This window comes from Morus notabilis, unplaced genomic scaffold (genome assembly GCF_000414095.1).
Source record: "Morus notabilis unplaced genomic scaffold, ASM41409v2 Scaffold130, whole genome shotgun sequence".
In the NCBI taxonomy this organism is placed as follows: domain Eukaryota; kingdom Viridiplantae; phylum Streptophyta; class Magnoliopsida; order Rosales; family Moraceae; genus Morus; species Morus notabilis.
In genome coordinates this window covers 388,897-413,676 of record NW_010359451.1, presented here as the reverse complement: position 1 = coordinate 413,676, position 24,780 = coordinate 388,897, and the positions used below count along the sequence as shown (strand labels likewise).

The following is a 24,780-nucleotide window of genomic DNA, read 5'->3' as shown; positions in this document are numbered from 1 at the left end:
ATATTATATTATAGTATAATATAATATAATAGTAATATTGTAACAAATAATATCATAATTATATAATATGTCATTTAATAGTAGTTTTATTGTATTATATTAAATATAATAATAAATATATATTATATTGTAATTATATATATTATATTATAGTATAATATAATATAATAGTAATATTGTAACAAATAATATCATAATTATATAATATGTCATTTAATAGTAGTTTTATTGTATTATATTAAATATAATAATAAATATATATTATATTGTAATTATATATATTATATTATAGTATAATATAATATAATAGTAATATTGTAACAAATAATATCATAATTATATAATATGTCATTTAATAGTAGTTTTATTGTATTATATTAAATATAATAATAAATATATATTATATTGTAATTATATATATTATATTATAGTATAATATAGTCGTAATTTTTAACTATCTGCAGCAATTCAACCTCATAATTTACCAAACGCTATTACACTTATTTTAAAACCAGCACAGCTACTATAATTATAGTTTACCAAACACTCAGTTGTTTTTTATAACAGCTACTTCTTCGTTCAGCACAACTAAAAGCAATTGTTTTAAAATCTACAGTACTACCAAACTAAGCCAAAGACTTGTTTTGGAGTATGTGGATGAGTTATTGGCAAGTTTGCCTAACTTAGATGTGAACCCATGAATTAGAACGCTTCTAAGGAACCTAGTATGTTTCACTTGGAGAAGGATATTGGCTTAAATAGGCACTATATTGGTTTAGCACCTTAGATGTTGTTTTATGATATTTTCTTAGACTTTTAAATGAACTTTTCACGTTTTGCTCATAAGCATGTTTTGTGGGATTATCCCTTGTTTTGAAAACACGATACTTGACAAATATTGAATTGAGCATATTCAATTCTTGAATTTTGAGTTGTTCAGCATGAGTTGAACATGCTTTACTTCTTAGACATATTTCATGGGTTTTCACTTCTCGGTTTAAAACTCGGTTTCACTCGGACTTAGAGAATTCGAAAGGATTTTAGGCCCGTTTAGTTCGTTGATTTGAGTTGAGATGTGACTTTATGTGAGAGCTTTTTACTGTAGTAAAAAAAAATGTGACTGTTTCTGAGAGCTTTTGACTGTAGCAAAACTCAAATTTTAAATTCGAATCAGTGAAATGAACGGGACCTTTATTTATATATGTACATATATATATAGCGATTATATGTATATATATGGAAAACCTTCTAAAAAACCTAAGCTCGCAAATCATAGTTTTTCGGAAGTGAGTTTTAGAAAAATGGATTGAATCTCAATGAGATATATGAGTTTTCAAAGGCTATCTAATGAGCATTTTAGATAGTTGATTTTAGCATGATGGCCATAAAGATAGGGATATGGAGATCGTATCCTTAGGGACAGGTTCCAAAACCCGTACGGGCCACTCCGCGGCGTGGGTGTGATTTGGCTTTGCACTAAACTACGTATCAGTATTTTGAAAGAGTAGTTCAAACTACCCGTGTATGAATTTTATCTTTACTTATTTTCTAAATTGTTTAGATATCCTAGTATCTAATATAAATTACAAATACCTAGACTATTTTGATATTGGATACCTTATCACTTTTGCAATGAAATTGAAAAATAATATAGAATTTTAAAAGAGTTTTTGAAATACCTAATTTTCAGCTCCATTCTGCATTTGATTGGATTTGTTGAGACTCACTTATTTTTCATATTCTCTTACATGCACTTGAGTTATGCGTCATGGTCTTGATTGATATTTCAGTCATTGTGACTATTGTTTCTTTCTTGTTCTATATTCGTTATCCTGTTTCTCCTTATTGGGCATTTGGCTCACCCCTACTTTAAATGTTTTTCTCCCTCCAAAGTTAGCAGTTTAATTTGTAGCACGATAAATGCCAATGGATTGAAGGCCCGAGATTTGAGATGGTTCATTTTATTATGATTTTATAGTTTTCAATTCTGAGTTGTAATGTACTTTCTGTATATAAACTGTATCAGTCGACATTGTCCTAAAGTTGTATTATTTTGAGAAAAATTATAAATTTGTAGACTGTTTTGATATTATTTGTAAAAGAAAGACTCCAGAGCAATATATTTTATTATTATTTTAAAATATTTATTTTCTTGGATTTTGTTAATTAATCTCCTTTAATTACATTTAACTTTCAATTTTAATCTTCAATAATCACGGCCCTTTTTAGGTCGTGACAAACTTGCATAGAAAGTGCAAGTTAATATGCTTCAACCAAACATGTATGTTCCCTTGTGATAATCTCTTTTTATCACTAAACTGGTAATGAGAGATTATATTTTTATGAATAGACTTCAATCTCTTGCTAACGTTCTTAAATTGCAACTCAAGATATTTTCTGTGTGGAGGGTTTTCAAAATTTCTGAAGGATGACGCTGTAGGTCGAGGATGTTGAGGAGATGTGGAGCCAAATCAAAGTTGAAGAAAAGCAAGGAAAACAAGCCACAAAGAGGAGGAGATGACGCGCAGCGCCGTGACCCTGGGTTTGGGTGCTGTAGTGCTCTGGAAGTCATCAGCATGGCGCCGCAGTGCCAGTGCGCACAACGCGTGTGTTCTAGGTGCGCTTCGTGTTTTTAGTGTTTTTTGTGGGCTTTTTTTGTACTCTATAAATACCTAATATGAGGGGATTTATTAGGACGAGTTTTCAGAGAGAAAATTGAAGTGTGATTTTAGGAATCATTTTTTGAGTGTGAGAGAAACACAAAAGTGATCGAGTGATTTTCTCTATATTCGATTTTCTTCAATAAAATAGTGAAATTTGCGGCGCGGCGGTAGAAATATGACATAACCAAATTGGTGAACTGTATAAAATACTTGGTGTGACGTTGTGCCGAAAGTTTTCATATTTTTAATGTAATAATCACCAGTCCCTTGCGTGGTAAAATCATCTTGGAAGATTGCTGAACTCGAGATTTTAACGCTGTAGCTATTCTGTGTTTTACATTGTCACATGATTTGAACATTGTTTCTACTGTGTTTGCAGTAATCACTTGTGCCCCTAGACTACAAAATATGCTCTTTGGTCCCATTTCTCTTTTAGCATTACCTTTCATACTGAAGTTATTGAGAAGTTAGTAGAATTGAAACATTTCAAAAGTTAACTTGAGTGATTAGCTTTTTTTTTTTGGTTTAATGCTCTGTTCTGCTTATTTTTTTCAACGTAACAAAATCATCCCTTTTTTTTTTTTTTGCATAAACGAGCATAGACCAAATGTTTTTGAAGGGGGTTTTTTCTTTTGTTTTAATGTTGTAGGTTTTTTTTTTTTGTATAAGAAATACTACGGAGACACAAAAAGACTAATTTGGCTATGCAGTCTTAAGCTGTAGGATATTCCTTTTTTTTTTTTTTAAGAAAAAGACTATTGTGACTCAGTGGTGTGATATCCAAAAGATAAGTTAATGCGCCAGTCAACTTTCTCTTTTCATATTTTCTTTCATGTCCTTCAAATAAAATCATACTACATCAATTAAAAATATTACATGGAGTAAAGTTTCATATCACGTCAATTTAAAAATTATAAAAATTAAGGTTCCGTTCATTTTGCTGATGTGAGTTTAGAATTCAAATTTTATTACAGTAAAAAGCTCTCTCAAATAATCACATCTAACTTTTTTGCTACAATAAAAAACTCTCACATAAAATCACATATCAACTCAAATTAAAAATTCGAATCAGCGAACTAAACGGGCCCCAAAACTTTTAAACTGATTAGCATGATTTTATTGGGGGACACGAAAGTGGACGCAAATAAAGGACATGAGCTCAATCCGTTAATGTGAAATCTAAGGGCATGTTCTTTTGTCTAAAAAACTCAAAAAAAGATAACTCAAGTTTCAACTTTATTCAAGTTCACATTCTTTTAAGTTTCAACTTTATTCAATTTTACTCAACTTTATTCAAATTCTAACTTCAACTCAAGTTATAACTCAAATTCAACTCAAAAACTACACTCAAGTTACACTCTAAAAGAACAACTCCTAAATTTCTCGTGCTACTAGCATGTGACAAGTGCCTTAAGTAAGTGTTTGTGGTTGTTAAAATTTTTCCTCAAATCGTTACAAACTTATATGTAAAAATTTGAACAAATTATACGGTTGCTCCCCAAATTATAAGTCTTATCACAAAATGCTCCATAAACTTTAATTTGTAACATTCATTCTTTCTGAATTTCAAAACTCCTGCAAAATTCCTCCTTCTGTCAAATTGCTAACGGAAAATAACACGTGCCACTTATCCACGGTATGAATGAGAAATTTACTATAATGACTATTCAACAAAGTAAAATTGGCAAAATGACCTTATTTTTTAAGAAGAACGACTACCTGATCGTTCTTTGTAAAAAGTGATCGTTTCTGTTCGTTGTGTAGTCATTTTACAAATAAATATTTTTAAAAAATTATTTTACTAATAAAAATTTCCCATTTAGTCATTTTGCAAAGGGCTTGGATATGAATTGGAGTATCAAATGTAAAATTACTATTCTGCCCTTAATTATATTATGCAATTAATAAGTTGCCATTTTCTTCCTATTTCTTTTCCGAAGGGAAATTGTCGATTTTTTTCTTGTTTTAAACTAGAATCACTCATGATTCTAAAACTACATCCATCTTGATTCAAAGTGATTCAAACCCCTGATTCTGAATCATAATTTCAGAATCATGATTTGAACCCAAAATCATGAATCACGGTTTTGGTTTCAGAATTATGATTAGTATCACCCTAGTTTGAATCATCGTACCAAACGAACCCTAAGTTGTCATTTTCTTCCTATTTCTTTTCCGAAGGGAAATTGTCGATTTTCTTGTCGTTTCTCCTTCGCTTGACCTAAAGTTTGGTGGTTCATCTATCAATGGCGGCCAGCAAGAAAGGAGAGGTAGGGATTTGATTGGAATTTTGCCTCCAAACCGAGCCTGCAGAGTTCTCATCATTTTCGGGCTGGGTCATCGATGGGCGATCAGAGGTTTATCTTCCTCACCGTGGGGTGCATGTCATCACTGTCGCCGGCACAAAACTTGGAGTGGAGTGAGCCGGCCTCATCTCCAAAGCTCAAACATGGCCGACAAACCTGTTATTATTCTTTGAGCTTATTTTCCTCATGGTTTACATTTTTAAAAATGTTTTATGAAGATTATTGGAAGAACAATTTACTGCACATTATATCCCTTTTTTTGTTTGTTTGTAATTTGAATTCTATGTGGTATGGATTTATGATGATTATTGAAGGAGAATTAGAGTAATTACACAATCTAATGAGCTTTGTTATAGTTTTGTTTGCAATATAATCTGTTGGGGGCAATGAAGATGGATATGGATGACCATAGTTGTAACGCCTTCTAAAATTAAACATGTTTAATTATGTTAATTGTGTATATTAGTGTGCTTAAAATTGATTTTGTCTAATTAATCTTGTGATTAAAGATTAAATTTTTGAGTTATTTTAAGGACTTATATTACTTTCAGTTTTTCAATTTTTACCCCGAAAATTTTAAAAAATACACTTAATTTTAGTATATTTTCTTTTATTTTTCCCTATTTCTTTTCTTTTTCCTTTTTTTTCTTTCTTTCATCTTTTCTTTTTTTCTTTTCTTTTTTCTTTTTCCCTTCCCTTCCTTCCCGTGGCTACCCAGACCACCCTCTCTCTCTCTCTCTCTCTCTCTCTCTCTCTCTCTCTCTTTCCTTTTCTTCTTTCTTCTCCACGGAAACTCTCTCTCTCTCTTCCTTCCTTCACCGCCGGCCACCACTCCCTCCCTCTCTCCGGCCACCTCTCTCTCTCTTTAGGTCTCTCTCTCCCTTGCTATCTCTCTGGGTTTCTCTCTCTCTTGGAGTTCCCTGCCGAAATAGGGAAGAAAGAAAAAAAACTGAAAATGGGAGAAACAGAGGGAAACAATGCTCCATCAACTAATTTGAGGTAAAACCCCTTGAAACCCACTCTTTGATTTGAATTTTAAACTTGAGAAAGTTTGATTTTGATTAGATTTGAATAATTTTGAGTTAGGGTTTGGACTTGAATAGTTGTTGTTAGAATTGAATGGAATTTGGGAGTTTTTAGTTATTGGACATGTTGAATTGATTGGAAACTGATTTTGATGGATTCTAGATAATTTATTTTGAAATTGAACTTGAATTGTAGGTTTGACATTTTTCCTATTTATGCTGGCATGCTGCCAAAATTTCTTTAAAAAGTTGTTTTTAAGCTGAAATTAAATAGGAAACCAAACCCATGAATTGAATTTCAATCTTTAAAGAACTCCCAAATTGATTATAAAATCGTTTGTAAAATTTAGATTCGAGTCAAGGCACACTAATAGGAAACAATTAAATATGATTGAGCTTAATTCGTTTTAGAAATGAGAAATACTTCCTAAGATATTGCTTTTGTGATAAAGCTAGTAGAGAAGGTCAAGTATTAAAGCTTTAAGGAAAGCGGAGGTTAGGGTGACGAGAAGTTAGCTGCAGGTTTGACATCCGAGAGGTAGGATATTCCTGATCCATTTATTTGTTAGCCTGTTTTCAAAGAGTTTTGGCCTTGCAAGTGTTTTAAAGAAAGGGCATGTTTGCGAAAGAAAAACCTTTTGACACCATAGCTTGATTGTAGCTATTGGAATTATAATGAACTATTTCATAAAGTTTAATGAATGATTTCTTAATACAAGAGATCTTGCGAATTGGTGAGCCCGCTGATGACATAGATAGGATATGGAGATCGTATCCTTGGGGGCAGGATCTGAAACCCGGACGGGCCACTACGGTGGTGATAAGGCCTTGCTTTGGTCATAAGTAATTTAATTACTTAAATTACTTACTGGTTGCCTGAAAAATGGAATTCGGGCCTGACTCTCTCGTTTTATTCACTTATTTATTTATTCAGTTTTATAAATTATATCATATTGGGCATTTCGCTCACTTTTATTATGTTTTCAATGTTTTAAACCCCTCCTCCAGAGTTAGCGGTTTAGATTTACAACATGACAAGTGGATGCCAATGGATTGAAGGTGTGAGGTTCGAAGCGGTGTGTTTGTTTCGAATTTACAGTTTTAAATTATGAGATATACTGTATTTCTGTATGTAAACTGTGTTGGTCGATATTGTCCCAGAGTTGTACTATTTTCCTTGGACTTTATGGATTGTTTTAAATATTATTTGTGAAAGAAAGTCTCCGGAGCAAACTATATTGATATTTATGTATTTATTTTTGTGATTTTATTAAACAGTCCAGTTTAATTAATTTAAATTTTAAATTAAACCCCAATAATTACAGCTCTACCCTTGGGGTCGTGACAATAGTGGTTTCTTTTTCTTTCTAGAACATGTTCATTGCTAAGGTATTTTTTAAATTTTTTTCTTTAATTTTTAAGCCTTTTCGTTACAAATTCAACGAGGAATGTGCCTTTTGTTCTTTATTACTAAAATACCTTTAAAATTGTCATCACATGTGTAATTTCCCTCTAGTAATTTAATAGAAGGAGAAATTTCACAAGAGTTTTAAATTTCAGAAAGAACGGATGTTACGAATTAAAATTCAAGGGATATTTTATAACACGACCAGTGTGTAATTTGCTCCAAAAATTTATTTAGAGCCGATGTTTTTTCCATATAAAAAAAGAAAAAGAATATACAAGTTTTAGTTTTTAATTTTACAATTATAATTATTATAGTAATTCTAATGTTCGTTATTTGTCAAATATTCTAAATTTTATTATATTTCAATATCTCACGACTCGAAAGATAGGGTCGTGATTATTGGGATATAATTAAATAAAATTAACTTAATTAAACTGGATTAATTAAGAAAAATCCATGAAAATAAAATAAAATATACAAATATCAAAATAGATATTAAAATATTTAAAACAATCCATAAAGTTTAAAATTATACAACTCTGGGACAGTATCGACCAATATAGTTTATATACAGAGATACAATAGAACTTAGAAATAAAAACTGCAAATTCAGAATAAACTAACCACTTCGAATCTTGTGCCTTCAATCTATTGGTGCTAGTCAAGCTACTAACTCTGGTGGGAGGGGTTAAAACATTGAAAATAGAGGAAAAATGAGTGAAATGTCCAGCAGAATAAAATTTTATAAAATCGAATAAATAATGAAAATATAGGCCCGAAAGAATCATTCAGAACCAAACAGCCTTTTTACTAAAAGGTAAATAAACTTAAATTTCAAATTACAGGCAGCCAGTAAGTAATTTAATGATAAATTACTTACGACCAATGCAAGGCCTTATCACCACCAGAGTGGCCTGTCCGGGTTTCGAGTTCTTCCCCCAAGAATACGATCTCCATATCTTGATATCTAGGCCATCAGCGGGTTTACCAGTTCTTAAAAAATCTTATTTTAAGAAAATATCTATTAAAACCTTAATTCAGTTCATTATGAGCTCAATAATATCTTTCATGCTATTTCTAAAACATGTTTTGTCTTTAAAACATTTTCATAGGCCAATATACTTTGAAACAAGGCTAACAAGGATATAGGTAAGGATATCCTACCTCTAGGATAGCAATTCCACGGCTCGCTCTGACTTCAACGATTCCATTCGATTTGCCTCAATCCGCGTTCATGGTATCGGTAGACTTTTCAACATAGTAGAATTGGCACAAACAGAGGTCACCGTTGCGTTTAGTGCGTCAAAACAAGTCGGGCTATGGAATCAGATCTTCGATTGGACGTCGGGAACCTCAAGAACTGAGACTCGCCAGAGTCGGCCATACGCGGCGGCGCGTGGCAGCGCGTGCGGCGGCTTAGGTGGTCGGACAACAATGATGCTTTGGTTCCCACCAGTTTTTGACCTCCTGAGTTCAATGGTGGAATCAATTTCACCAAATTTGGCCTCTAACTGCTCAGATCACACTAAAAAATGGTGACAAAATTCGGCGACTTTGATCTTAATTCTCTGACTATTGAATCTCAAAATTGGTTGCGGGCTTTTATTACCCGTGATCTTCTGAGCATCTTGACACCAAAATAGCGATGATCTAGCAATTAGATCGTTGGAACTACCCTACAACACGACAACGGCGGCGGTGAGCCTGAATCTCTGGCAATCGGAGGTGGAACCTCAAAATTGAGTTAGGACTTTTGCTCAACGTCCTGTTCTGAGTCTAACGAGCCTGACAGTGTCACTCACGATGCCCGAAAAGGCATAGTTCGATGAGGGGCGGCGGCGGCTAGATTTCATAGCTCCGGTGAGAGTCGAGGGATGCTACTGGTTGGGCTTTCTTCGTCTCTTCGAGCTGAGTCCGTAGGGATCAGAATCACTCCGATCAGAGGTCGGACGATAAAGTTACGATGGAGAGAAGTTTTGGTAGTTTTTGAAACTTTGGCTGGCGATTGCGGCTGATTCTGGTGGAGTTGGAGGTCGTGCGACATGTCAACATGCTCAGCTCGTTGAGATATTAACAACGAGTCAGGAGGTGTCAAAAACAGAAATTGGAATCCTCATCGGAGTGTGTTGGCCAGCGTGGAGAAAGAGAGTGAACTTGGGAGAGAGAGAGAAGGAGAGAAAAAAGGAGAAAAAAGAAAGAAAAAGAAAAGGAAAAGGAAAAGGAAAAATGAGCTTGGGTTTTCTATGCAAATTTGATGATTAGACTTCAAAGCCCAATTCGAATAAAGTATGAAATAGCCTATTATTCAAATTCTGAAAAATTACTTACTAATACTAAAAACTGTTCGGGGGATAGCAGTGTCAATTTTAAATCAATCATTTTTAAAGGATAAAGGTCCTTTACGTGATAATTATAACTGAGAATCTTTTACTAATCCCGGATTAATTAACACTAACTACCGAATTTAATTAATTAATCTCAATTAATTTAACTGGACGTTACACAATATGACTAGTAAAATTTTACTATATATTTAAATTTTTATTTTCTAAATCTAATTATTTGTCCATATAATTTTAATGTAAAAATTAAATTCAAAATTTTTAAAAAATAATATATTTAAATTTCAGCCCCTAAAAATAGTGTTCCTCTCAATCACCCCAAAATGAAAGTAGTCTTTAGACTTTTCAAAAAATAGGCCCATTTCCTTCAAGACACCATGCAACATACCATTTAAAAGAAAAAAATATGAGAAATTTTATTTACACCCAAGTTTTTATTAATATACCTCAATGTATTTAAAAACTAAAATTATTCTCTTTTTAAAATTAAAATCCCTCAAAGTTTCATAAATACCCTTTTATAAAATACGATTTGTTAAAAATATTTACTTTCTCTTTTTTTAGGAAATCTTTTCATTTGAACATATAAAAGAAAATTCCATTTGAATCTTTTCTCCTCCACGTAATTGAGTGTTTTCTTCTCACTGAATTTCGTCTCTTTTTTTTGTTTTGTTTTGGGAAATCTTTTCATTTGAACATATAAAAGAAAACTCCATTTGAATCTTTTCTCCTCCACTTAATTGAGTGTTTTCTTCTCACTTTAATTTTTCAAGTTGGAGAACACAAAGTGTAGAGAATTGACCAAGTAATATGGATATGGATGGCCATAGTGGGGTGTTTTTCTTTTTAGAACAGGTGCATTGCTCAGGTATTTTTAAAATTTTTTTCTTTAATTTTTAATCCATTTCGTTAAACATTCAATGAGGAATGTGCCGTTTGTTCTTTATTACTAAAATACCCTTAAAATTGTCATCACATATACTGCACGTGTCATTTTCTGTGTCATTTTCCGTTAGTAATTTAATATAAAGAGAAATTTCACAAGAGTTTTAAATTTCAGAAAGAAGGGATGTTACGAATTAAAATTCAAGGGATATCGCGGGACACGACCAACGTTCGAGGAGCAACTGTGTAATTTGCTGCAAAAATTTATTTAGAACCGATGTTTTGTCCATATAAAAAAAGAAAAAGAATGTACAAGTTTTAGTTTTCAAGTTTGCAATTATAAATATTATAGTAATTCTAATGTTTGTTATTTGTCAAATATTCTAAATTTTCTTATATTTCAATATGACTAGTAAAATTTTACTATATATTTAAATTTTTATTTTCTAAATCTAATTATTTGTCCATATAATTTTAATGTAAAAATTAAATTCAAATTTTTTAAAGAAATAACATATTTTAATTCCAGCCCCTAAAAATAGTGTTCCTCTCAATCACCCCAAAACGAAAAAATACGCCCATTTCCTTCAAGACACACAATTTAAAAGAAAAAAATATGGGAAATTTTATTTACACCCAAGATTTTATTAATACACCTCAATGTATTTAAAAACTAAAATTATTCTCTTTTTAAAATTAAAATCCCTCAAAGTTCCATAAATACTCTTTTATAAAATATGATTTGTTAAAAAGATTTACTTTCTCTGTTTTTTTTTTTTTTTTGGAAATCTTTTCATTTGAACATATAAAGGAAAACTCCATTTGAATCTTTTCTCCTCCATGTAATTGAGTGTTTTCTTCTCACTTAATTTCTTCTCTTTTTTTATGGGAAATCTTTTCATTTGAACATATAAAAGAAAACTCCATTTGAATCTTTTCTCCTCCACTTAATTGAGTGTTTTCTTCTCACTTTAATTTCTCAAGTTGGAGAACACAAAGTGTAGAGAATTGACCAAGTAATGGAGCAAGATGAGAAAGATTCATTAAGTTTTAATGTAGGGGGTTTTTTTTTTTTTTCCTTTTTCATTTGTGTTTTGTTTTATTGAAATTGTTAGGGTTGCTTTTTTTTTAATTATATTTTGTTGGAAGAAAAAGATGAACGCATTGATTTTTTTAATTAAAAAAAATGAGAAAAAAACTCTGCACATTATTCTTTCTAATCATACTTTATTTTTTTATGAATGATAATGATATTAGAAGAGCTTAATCACATAGGCATAATCAAAGAATTTGAAAAAAAAATAATTTTGAAGTTCACATAAAAATAGTAAAAAGGAAAAAAAATAGAAAAAAAAAAACGTTCAAGTTCAAAAAGATAAATATTATCCCGTTCAATTTTAAAAAAATAATTGAAAAAATGAAAGAGAAGAAAAAAATTATGGAGGTTAAAAGATTTGAGTTAGGGAGAAAGAGGAAAATATGCCAAGACTTGAGATAAATTAAAATTAATAGGCCAATAGTTTACATAAGTTAATAAATAGGCCAAATTAGTGTTTTCGTCCATAACTTGTCTGGTTATGAACCATAACTTGACAAGTTTGTCCATAACTTATTTGGTTATGAACCATAACTTGACAAGTTTGTCCATAACTTATTTGGTTATGAACCATAACTTGACAAGTTTGTCCATAACTTATTTGGTTATGAACCATAACTTGACAAGTTTGTCCATAACTTATTTGGTTATGAACCATAACTTGACAAGTTATGGCCTATTAATTTCTATAACTAAAAGTTGGCTTATCTATTTTCTTAAACTTTTCATATTGGCCTATTTTATACTATTTCCTAATTTTTTTTAATAGGTCTAAATGAAAATATTTCTCAAAAAAAAGGGAAAGCAAATCTACTTCATAACCGTTTTTAGAAGTAGAAAAATATGGGGTGTACATAAAAAAGATGCACATAAGGTTATTTATGAAACTTTGAGGGATTTTAATTTTAAAAAGAGAGTAATTTTAATTTTTAAATATATTGAGGTGTTTTAATGAAAATATTTCTCAAAAAATAAATAAAAAGAATTAAAAAAATAAGAGAAATTTCAAAAAACTTTTCTGTTTTCTCTTTGTATATGACTCTCTCACGAAATAGACATGATAACAGTAACAAACAAATAATCAACGAAAAATAGAATAGCCCCTGCGGAACATATTATTATTAACACTAACACACAAACCATCAACGAGATTAACCCAAAAAAAAAAAAAAAAAATCAACAGAAACTAAAAAAATCCCTACGGATGTGCATTTTCACCCAAAAATCATATTCGCAAATCTCCAGAGTCTTCCTCCCACGGTTACATTTCCCCTCTCTCGCTCATTTGTCTTCTCCTCCATTCCCAATCCAAAAACCCTATCAATCAATCTCTCACCCTCTCTTGTTGAGCGAAAAAGAAAAACTCTCTCACCCTCTCTCTCCCTCCCCTCTTCTCTCTTTCTCTCTCTAAATTTCGCAGCCATGAAGCACTTCATGCAAACAAGAAATGCGATCTTGACGGAGACGAAGATGGAGTCTCCAGCGTCGCCGAACCCTAGCGTAGCCAAGCCCTGGCCGTCGCGGAACTCCATGGAGACCGCTCCGCCATTGGACTGAACTCTTTACGTCCGATTCCGAAGCACTCGCCGGCGCTCTCCGCTGCCAAGTTGAAGAGCCCGCTCCAGCCGCGACCGCCGTCATCAAACCCTCTTAAGAGGAAGCTGGCTGTGAAGTTCTATTATTTAGCTGTTGAAGGAAAAAGTGAAGTGCATTTTTGCATCGACAGAGTAAAATTAGGGCTTGATTTGGATTTTGTTGAGTCTATAAGAGGTTTTTTTAATTATTATTATTATTATAATTTGTTCAAATTGTTTGTATTGTTTGATTCTTTGAGGTTTCTAATTGTACGTGATTGATGCAATTATTCCATTTGACATTTCTTTCTTATAAAAATGTTTAATCCAAAAAGGATATTTAGGTTCTAGAAAGAAAATGTGTTGAATTTTGTTTTGCTAAGGAAAATGAGTTCTATCGAGGAAAGTTGTCATATTTTCCAATAAATAGCTGTATGATCAGCTTCCAAAGTTTGTTCCCCAAATTCTAAACTGATTGAAGTTTAACATTTGTGACTTTTCTTTTCCTTGCATGTGCAGTCTCAGAATCTTCATTATTACTAAATTCCTATTATGGATTTCTAGGTAATAGTGTGAATGAGGCCACCGCGCAAAGACGGATGAAGAAGAAATGATAGTTCAGAAAAATTCCAATGATTCTTTGACAATCAATGGGCAAATTTCACATTCGATTCAGTTGCAGACACAGGTAAAGTCTTCACGGGGATGTGAGTTTCTCCGGCTTCTTAAACGAAAGGTATTCATTAATTCAACTTTCTGTTGCAGCTTGATATTTTCCACTTTGTGGGAGCACCTTTTGTTGAAAATTGTACGGCAGGTTTCAACAGTTCCGTTTTTGCAATATATTCGACCAAAACGACAATGTTCTCCCTATATTAATCTATAGCTAATATAGAAATTTCAAAACTTGCTACTGTATTTGACCAAAACGACAATGTTTTCGTTGAAAATTTTAAACCAAAAGTGTTGGATGAATGAAGGGCTTCTTTCTTCTTCGTTCCCTCCCTGCTCTCTTTCCCATCGATTTCTGTTCTCCCTCTTTATTCCCTACTCTCTCATTAGCATCCATAGTCTCTGTTTGCATATGGACAGGTATGTTGAATTTGCTTTTGGTTTTCTCTGTGTTGCTGTATAGTATACATAATCTATAATCAATATAGAAATCTTTAAAGGTTTTTCTGGGTATCCAAAAAAAGAAAAAAAAGAAGCTAACAATTGTTTAAAAGCTGGCCTCGAAGGAGATTCTTATATCTAGAGGTTTACTTAGAATTTGATGTTGAATCTTTGATTTTAGATAACTGATACAGCGAGAATTATGCTTAAACTGACAAGAATTATGCTTAAATTGTTGCTTCAATTTAGTTTATGATTGTATTTACCTTGTTACCGAATTCATGGTTGAAAGAACCATAATCTTTGCTGTAATCACGAGATACTATCTTTTTTGTTAACAAATTAGTTAACAAACACTGATCTTTTTCTCTTTCCATATTTCAAGTTCATATTTTGATTTGGTTTTCAATTTTCTCTTTCTTTAACTTTTTTTTTTTTTTTTTTTGACAAGGCTCGTTCTTGAACTTCACACGGTGGTGATAATGTTCTTTTACTTCACACGGTGGTGATAATGTTCTTTTACTTCTTGGGGTTGAGTTATGTAATTTCAGTGAAGAATTGTGTAGCAAGACATGATCGTTTGCCATTGCCCAATTTTTGCCGTAAATCACGAGGTACTATCTTCCTATTTCTCTACTCTAGCGTTTTAAGCTCTTATTATTATTATTATTATTATTTTTTTTTTTTTTTTGCCTTAGGGGATATTTCTTATGAATGGTATTTTCCTTTTATGTGTAGACTCTGGTCCTTGTATAAAAGCCCATAGGTTACACTGGTGTTGGTTTGTATAAAGTGTGAGTGCAATATTTGTTTTTTTAGAGTGTTTTCTTCTTTTCTTTTCTTTTTCCTGTATTAGTTTATCAGTTGACTCAAATGCAAATATCTCTTTATTATGTAGTCTGATTTTGTGAAGTTAAAAAGTAACTGTCACTGATGATATTTTCTCTGTTCTTATGTTGTTGTGACTCACTATTCATGTGGATATTCGTGAAGGACTTTGGTGTCTTCGTGATATAGAATTTTATTCGTTGCAGCCCTTAAGAATTCATTACGTTGAAGTTTCAAAATGAGGTGGTCAAAACTTTCATACTTTGATTATTAAATCATTTCATTTGGACCAAGACCTAAATGATCCAAAATCATATGAATCGGATGATATTAGAATTTTATTAGTTGCAGCCCTTACGAATTCATTACATTGTGTAGACGGAGGTTGTTGCTTCCTAGTGCTATTAACAAAGGTAGAAGTTATATAGTTTTTATTTTTTGTCGACTTATTTGTCTTATAGAAATTTTGTTATTAACTTTTTAGTTTTCGGTTATTTTCTGTTTTTGTTATTGAAATTTCGTTTATTTAATCTTCACCCCGTTTATTAGGGAAAAAAAGATTTGGGAAATCATCTGTTTGTTCTAATGCATGAGAATTTGGAAATTGGAGAATTGATTTGAGTTGTATGAGTGAGGATGTGGATACCTGATTTGCTATGATAAATTTGATTGCTTGTCTGACAAAGCATATAATATTAGAACATCTGTATACCCATTCTTTTTTTCATTTTGTATTTTAGAACTTAAATTGGATTTTTGGTTTTATGATTGTACTCTAAAACTTTGTTCCGTGAGTCATTTGTATCTTATTTTAGATTGTCAAATTTGTTTGTAGGATCCTATTGTTGCTGCTATAGAAGACAATATTTTAACTTGGACCTTCCTTCATAAAGGTACATGCATTTTCTAGAAAATTTGTTTTTCTTTTTTCATTTTTCTTTTTATTGTTCTTCGTTGGAGATCCTACACAAGTTATCACATTAAGTTCTATGTTAGTGTCTCTACCCTCCACTCTCAAACCCGTATTGCCACCTTACTTTTGGTGTTTCTGGTCAATTTCTTTGTCTGCGTTACTGCACTACAGTAAAAGGAAGGAGAAAGGCGACTTCAATAAAATTTGGTGGCTTAAAATGAAATTATAGCTTGACTTGTTCTATTCATCAGTATCTATAACAAAGTAGACGTGATTTATTTCATTCTTTTCGTTTATGGATTCTAATGTATGTTTAACTCTTCATTTCTATTGAATGCGTAAATGTTGGAGGAATTACCTTAGAAATAATGGAAGTGAGTTTAAATAACTAGTTGTCAAGAAGTCTGTTTTTATTTTGTTTTGTATTTTCGAATGATTTAACTTTGGTGATTTGGTTTGTCTTTGAATATAAGAATGGAATTCTTTAAATTTTTCATTGGTGTATCATCTAATAGCAACAAATCTTATGCTTCTTTTGTCAAGCCTGATTATACATTCAGGTGGAAGAAAAAAAAGAATTACCACGATCAAATCTTCAATTTTTTTTTTTCCTTTTCTTTGAGAAGAAAATGAACACAAGAGACCTTCATAATTCTCTGCCTTTGAAATAATGTATCTAAATGTTGATGGCTGAACATGTCAATTGGATTTTCTTATTTTTTTGTTAACTATTTCTATCATTTTTCTTTTTAAACCTATTCTCCTTGTTTTAACCAAACTTATACTGCTAGAACTTTTTTCATCTAAAATAACCAGTCCCACGATTTTTCAACATCATATGCGTTTACTGTGTTTATATATATGTTATATATATAGACACACACATGTATATGTTTTTATATATAAAACCACATTGCTATTTATTGTTACTCATCTATATTTTGCAACTTGATATACTACATAAATTCTCTTTATATGCTTAGGTGAGCTTGTCTCCTAAGCGGGCAGGTAGTGTTAGTTTCTCTTTCATTATAGCCATGGTACAGTTGATTCCAATTTGATATGTTTTTGATGGATAAGTTGTTAAGGTTGATATCTCTCTTAGTTTTTATATAGGATTAATTTAAAAAATTTCTCTTGAACTATGACCCTGATAACACTTTGCCCCTTGAATTTTAAAAAGTAACATCCGCTCCCCACGAACTTTGTTCCATTGACAAGTTTTTCCCTTCTGTTACAATAAGTGACGGACTTGCCACGTGTCAATTATTTAGTGAGAATTGAAAGCGTAATTACGCTCGTACCCTCCTAATAAGATAATTTCTCATTTTTACTGGAAAAATTTACCATATTTTCTTTGACCATCATCTTCACTCTCTCTTTCCCTCTCTACCACTTTTTCTAGGGTTCCTTTCTTCTTCATCTCCCTTCTACTTCTTCTCTCTTCCATGAACACTCTCTCTCTTCAACATTGCATATCACTCCTTCATTTCCACTCTTCAATGGTGGCTTTCGCGTCTTCTTCGTCTTTGTCTTCTTCTGGTTATGCAGAGAATTCAATGGCGATCATAGCTCCGGCTTCGTCTTCATCGCAATCGTCGCCTCCTTCCAACGACAACTTTGAAGAAGACTCTTGCAGTATTTGTCTAGAGCCTTTCAACTCCGATGATTCCATCTTGGATTCATTGTTCTTTTTTTTCCTGATCTTTATGTTGTTCAAGATCTAGGTTTTCTTTCTTTAACGCTTGGAAGGTTGTTGCACGTTAATTTACGATAATACCCTCCGCAGATGAGTCATGTGCCTGACACGTGTTGAATTCCGTCATTCATTGTAACAGAAGGGGAAAACTTGTTAACGGAACAAAGTTCGGAGGGAACGGATGTTACTTTTTAAAATTCGGGGGGCAAAGTGTTACAAGGGTCATAGTTCAAGGGAATTTTTGAAATTAATCCTTTTATATATGATCTCCTCCATTTGTTCATGATATTACACACAATGTGGTTGATTTCATATATGATTAATTATGTAACTTACATGGTCGGGTTTTTTTTTTTCATCCACGTCTGATTTTTAACTATTCAATAGTACATCATGTCTCAAAGCTTCCAAAGGAAAATATTGTCTGGAAGAAGAATCTAGCTGCTATGATCTCTATATGATCTTTCTAATGATACTGATAAACATAAACTTTAGTGTACTAATTTCTACACCTTTTTTGTTGTCATATTTATCAAGACAATAGATGAATAGATTACTTGACGGCTCTAGCTTGGGTATAAAATTATATCCCAAGATTGTATTTAAAAAAAATACCAACATTAAACCTTCTTAATGCAACTAGCACATGCCGTTCATCTTACTATTATGCACATGTAACAGCGCTTCATTTTTTTTTTGGGATTTTGTCGTTTGGTATTCATTTTGCTCTTTCTTTTTCTTTTCTTTTCTTTTTTTTTTTTCAAAATCCCAATTTTTCTGTCCTTTTCTACCTTTGTTTCCATTTTTTCTTTTTTCTTCTTTTTCCATCCCAAAACTCAAGAGCTTTTTTGCCTCTCCATCTCTCTTTCTTTGCGGTTCTTTATTGTTGGCTTGCTTATTTTGTATTCGTATTATGTTGTTTTCTTTTCTTTTCTTTTTTTTGAAAATTCTGTATTATGTTGCTTTTTTACTTATCTTTTGTTAAAATATTTGAACAAAGATTGAAGATTCTAAATTCGAAATTTGAAATTATGGACTTTAGTTGTATTAGAATGATATGTTTCATTGAGATGCAAAAGTTAATTTTTTGGCTTTTGATATCCGTGATTGTTTTGTTAAGAATACGAAATATGCTAACAAAAATTTCCACTTGACGTGTTATTGCTTTTACGTGATGTAGAGACTCGAAAATTGATTTGCTTGGTGTCACTACTAAAGTAGTGGATATTGCGTTATAACTCTATAATTGTAATTCACATGATGCTTTATTTTCGCTTCCGTAATAGTGCTTATCGTAGTGAATTTTATAATTCAGTTCATTGCTTTTCCGCGGGGTTCATGGATTCTATTGTAGCATTTTCCGCTCAGTGTCCTCAAGGTTTTATTTGCCTCTTCTTTGCTTATGTTTTTTATTTGGGTGATTTTGTTTGTTCTAGGTTTAAATTGTTGCATCAATTTGGTTTATGATTGTATTTACCATGTTCCTGAATTCATGGTTTTAGAAAAACATTTGGGTTTTATTTATTCATTCAGCCTTGAAATAGAACCCAAGCATTTTTTTCTCTGTTGTTTTTGTTCCTCTGCATTTTCTAATCTCCTGTTTCTAAACTTGGTTAACGACAAGAAAGGTTTGGTTCTTCACTGGTTAAGGACAAGAAAATTCTCATGTTTCCTCATTTTTGCTTATGTTTTTTATTTGGGTGATTTTATCTGTTCTATGTTTAAATTGTTGCATCAATTTGGTTCATGATTGTCTTTACCCTGTTACTGAATTCATGGTTTTAGAAAAACATTTGGGTTTTATTTATTCATTCAGCCTTGAAATAGAACCCAAGCATTTTTTTCTCTGTTTTTTTTGTTCCTCTGCATTTTTTAATCTCTCGTTTCTAGACTTGGTTAACGACAAGAAAGGTTTGGTTCTTCATTGGTTAAGGACAAGAAAATTCTCATGTTTCCTCTTCTTTGCTTATGTTTCTTATTTCGTGATTTTATTGTTCTAGGTTTAAATTGTTGCATCAATTTGGTTCATGATTGTATTTACCTTGTTACTGAATTCATGGTTTTAGAAAAACGTTTGGGTTTTATTTATTCATTCAACCTTGGAATAGAACCCAAGCATTTGTTTTTTTTTCATTTTTGTTCCTCTGCATTTTCTAATCTCTCGTTTCTAAACTTGGTTAAGGACAAGCAAGGTTTGGTTCTTCATTTTTTTTCCGCTACAAATCTGTTGTCCTTAGGAGAGACATGGCTTGATTTATTAATTGGTTTTATGAATTATGGGTTGAGGAATTCGAGTAGAAATTATTGTTAGCAAAGACTGTATTTATAGTATTACTTTGCCCAACGACCATGCTCAAAATTTTACTGATTCTCTCAAGGAAAAGCTGGTAGAGTGGGCTTTGTTTCTTTTCTTTTTCTTTTCTTATTATTTCGAGACAGATGCTGATGATTGTTCTGCCTTTGGATCCCCTGAACGCATTGTTTGTGATGAGATTTTGGCATTAAAACATCTGATTCGTTAGAAAGACTCACACTTTTGTTATTATTAATATTATTAATATTATTATTTGTTAAAAACAGATTGCGTACTAGCATCATTTGCATATCCTGTAAGCGGTCAAAAATAAATGTTGTCATCATGGTTTCTCTTTCTAGTTAAAATTAAATCGGTGTCTTTATAGGTTTGGTAGAGTTTGAAAAGACGATATTAACATAGGAAACACCACTCCCATTGCTTGGTACAAAGCTCAAGACAAATATGTTTTTCAACAAATTCATTTGAGTTTTATATTTCTTTTGTATGTGATGTGCACTAAGGCAATTGATTCCGTGCTATTGTAGAAGGATGTGGTCCTTTTTTTCCCTAAAAGTCCATATTAGTTTTGTTGGATTTTCTTTTCTATTCAGCTTCTAGTTGTGAACTTGAGATTGATATTGTAGTAAGAAATTTTAGGATATTGGGAAGACACAAGTCTAGTCTAGTAGTGGCCGTCACTAAACAAGCTTTTTTACGATGCTGAGATCTAATTGCTAGGCTTTCAATTGCATTTATTTTTTGGTTTCCTTGAGCATACAAGATATCATAAGCTTTTATTTTGGTTGTCATTTGCCTTTCATGATTCTGATCCACCTATTTTGTAGTAATTATTACTGTGTTTTCTCTTTTTAAAGGTCAGGAAGCTAGGCGGACGAAGTATGTTGTTTTAATGGTGTGCATAACTGATAAAGGAAATGTGGTCTTGCACCTCCAGTTAGTTTTTTGAGTTTTGCAGCCTTTATGTTTTATCTGGCTATTTCTAGATGAATTACTCGTCTTTTCTCAAGAAGCTGGAAAATCATGGGAACCAAACAGCTAAAGGATATGTGCATGTGTGTGTGTGAGAGACAGAGTGAACTTTCTCTAGGTGGTAGGTACTAATGTAATTTGCTTCTTACAATTCAAGTATGTGGTTTGTTACAGAATCTAGCAACGGAGTACACAACAATCGGATCAATTGCATACCTATTATGAACTCTTTAGAGGAACGGAGACAACTTGAGTTTTGTAAGTGCTTGAAATTTCTGTCACATGTTTTTTTGCTTGATTTTTGTTGAATTATGACATGGTAGTAGGATTTTAGGGGAGGGTGCTATCATAGGAACCATTCCCACTGCTAAGTATGAAAGCCCAAAACAGTAGATGTCTTTTACAAAACTATTTGACAGGTTGGTGTTTTTTTCTCTTTCCAACTTGGTAACATCCGAACATAAGGCGTGCCTCAGGGTGAGGAAAATAGCCTTATGGCCTAGAAAAGACCGGGTTGAAACTAAAAAACCAAAGGCTCAAAAGCCCAAAAATGATTTTTCAGCCTTAAAAATTAAGTCAACCAGTTTTTTTAAAGACAAAAGCTCATTTCTAATATGATAAGAGAAAAAAAAACCCTAGAACTCCCTAGAATGTCCATCTATAACCTGTTCTAGCAGCAGCCAACAAGGACGAGTTTCTTCAGAGGTTGGGGAAAAGAGAGAAAAACGAATTTCTTAGACAAAACTACTAAATCCGGCACTTTTCTGATTGAAACCCTATACAGAAGAGGAGTGCTGCTACTATCTGCTGAAATTACCTCTATTTGCACAGGCTGGTTATGTCTTTTTCTTCTTAAATTAATGTTCTCAATTAAATAATAAAAACTAGAACTTCTTAATTAGAGGATATATGGTCTGTGAAAGGGAAAACATATGAATTCCATAATTTATATGTATATTTTTTAAAATCTTGAGGTTTACACCTCGAAACGCCTTGAGGCTTCAAATAAAACGCCTCAGTACCCAAATGCACAATTTTAAACCTTGGCTCAGTTCACATTAGAGAAGAATGTTTGTATGCATCTTTGCCTTTTTTTTTCTTTTTTTTTTTTTATTAATTTGACTAGGTTGTCTATTCAATTTCCATCATTTACGGGAATCCTGATGTTGGAGGAAGGCTTTTCAAGATGACGGAGAGGTTGAATTCTGGTCTACATTTTCCATGATCGAATAGCTAGGCAGTCAATTGAATATTCATGTTTTTTTGTCCTGTGCACATACCAGAAATCAGAAGCACTGCTCTTTATCAGTTCTACCTACCTTGTTAGCAAAGAGTTGTCATTAATTACCATTGTGAAAATCAATTTGAATTGACTCATTTATATTTTGGTCTGGACAGGGATAGAAGCAGGAAAGGACTGTGATGGGGCTTAGTATGATGAGCAACTTCAGGATAAAGTGATGGAACTTTGTTTCTTCTGAGCTTTAGCACCTGTATTTCAAACAACAGTAAGTGAACGAGCATCAATATTGGCGGCTAAAACCACAATATATTGAAGCCTCATAGTTGTTCCGGGAAGTTTTATTCAATCTCCATTTTTTTTGGCCCAAAAGTATTATTAGCCTTTGTCTTATGTTTTTCACAGTAGTTTTGCTTGCTATATAAGGTGAACTAAGTGTCAATTAATAAGTTCCATGCATTTTGTCACTCAACTGTACCTTTCAGCTACTTTTTCATGGTTTTACTTAAAAAGTTGATGTGGATGACCAAGATGATCACCTTGATTTTCAGACCATGAGAGAATGTAAGCACTTATTCCATCGATGCTTTTGGACTAAGTCTTTTTGTTGTCTTATTCCAGAAAAATTAGATTTTTTTTTACTCTTTTTTTGGCTATTGGAAGCTGACGAAGTCATTAAGAAATAGAAATTTTAAATTTCAGTACAGTCTAGTAGTGTTCGGTGAAGACTTAAATATGCTAATATAAATATGTTTTAATCAGTAAGCATATAGGCTAGCTTGTGAAGGATTGAGATAGTTGGGGAGTTCTTAGCCTTAGAGTTGCTTGAATTGAGGATTCATATCCTCTTTTCTTTTTGTATCATTTCAAATACGTGTTAGTAGATCAGTTAACTTGAATTTTTGAGGAATGTATTCTTCTATTAAGTATTTGGTGGCTTTTTTTGCTTCTAGATTGTTGTTCAGAGGATGCCCCCAGTCAAAGTAGCAATCATGATACTGATTTACGTTTGTATATCTATTTGGTCAATACTACGTCTTTCTAAAGGTTTTTTTTTTTTTTTTCTTTGCTTGGGAGTTTGTATAGATAGTGTGTAAAAACATTGAAACGCACTTGAAGTTGAGATCGTTCACTGTTTCTGTCAAACATACTTACTATTTTTATGATCTATTCATTGTCAGCTTCTTCTAACATAGCGTGCGTGCCATACTCAGAAATCACTGAAGCACATTGCCATGAGAACCTTGAAAGGTCGTGTAACGCCCGCCTTTTTCTTTAACAGATTAATGAGGAATTTAACGGTCTAATATAATGATAATTGGATTTTATGATATTTTAAATAAGTAAACTAACGTTTCTATCTAGTTATGTTGCAGGTGACGACCACGTGGGATCGATGTGCTCAAAGGGTTTATGTCAAATTTGTATGTTGAAACAGAATTTTATTTATGTTGCTGCACTTTGTGATATGATTGTGACATGTTTTGTTGTTTAAATTATGATTTTTAAATGACGTTAGGTGCCCAAATTAAATTATTGATTTAATTTTATAATGCCCTTTTTATTCTACATTTATTAAATTAAAATTTGCTTACCACGTTTTAATTATATTATATTTGATTATTTTTATAATATATTTAAATATTATGTATATCTAATTAAAAGGTGACTTCGGGTGCAATATATATATATATATATATATATACTCTATATATATATATAATTAGAAAAACAAGGATTTCCTCTTATGTTTTGACCTAAGAGATCTATATATACTTAAAGCATTCTAAAAAGCTCCATTCTAAAATCTCTCTCACTTATTCTCAATAACTATTCTCCTCTCTCCCTCTCCCTCCTCTCAATACACGTTTATGCCCTATCACCATCATTCAATGAATTTCTAAGAGAGACTCCATCGCTCTCCAACCCCGAAGTTGATATTCTGTCTCCTCCCTCTTCTCTTTCACACAACTTTAGAGGAATTCTTTTGGGGATTTTTACGTGCAAGTCATCGTATTTGTTGAGAGAATTCCAAAAGATTCAAGGTAGGAGTTCTATGTTTTAATAATAGATTTGAAAATCTTCATAAATTATGTGATATTCGTAGAATGGTGTTAAGGAGAATTCTAGGGTTTGGTTTTGGCCGATGAATTTTATTATATGATATGAGCATGTTTTTAATGAATTCGTATTCTGGATATTTTTAATTCCATGATATTATATCAAAATTTTATGGTTTTGTGAATTACCTATTATTTAATCTCAGAGTTTGGAATGAAACAATCGATCAAAAACTATATTTTTAGGGTAGTTTTACATGTATATATATATATTTACAATCATAGAGACTAAACTAGGAAAGAATAAACCGGAAATCTCCTAATTTAGAAATCAAAATCAAA

At 32.1% G+C, this 24,780-nt stretch overlaps 1 long non-coding RNA gene across 4 annotated transcripts; it reads left to right on the top strand.

Moving 5' to 3' along the window:
* The first annotated feature begins 12,874 nt into the window (after window positions 1-12,874).
* Window positions 12,875-23,898, top strand: LOC112090866. 4 transcript variants are annotated; one of them, XR_002901850.1, is made up of 10 exons: window positions 12,875-13,452; window positions 13,864-14,035; window positions 14,864-15,026; window positions 16,076-16,133; window positions 21,024-21,221; window positions 21,313-21,396; window positions 22,537-22,646; window positions 22,864-22,942; window positions 23,560-23,629; window positions 23,755-23,898. It is a non-coding gene; the product is annotated as an uncharacterized LOC112090866 (long non-coding RNA). The 4 variants fall into 4 exon arrangements; XR_002901851.1 differs by having other exon boundaries at window positions 12,875-13,495; window positions 13,864-13,987; XR_002901852.1 differs by having other exon boundaries at window positions 12,875-13,495; window positions 21,024-21,102.
* The last annotated feature ends 882 nt before the right edge of the window (window positions 23,899-24,780 follow it).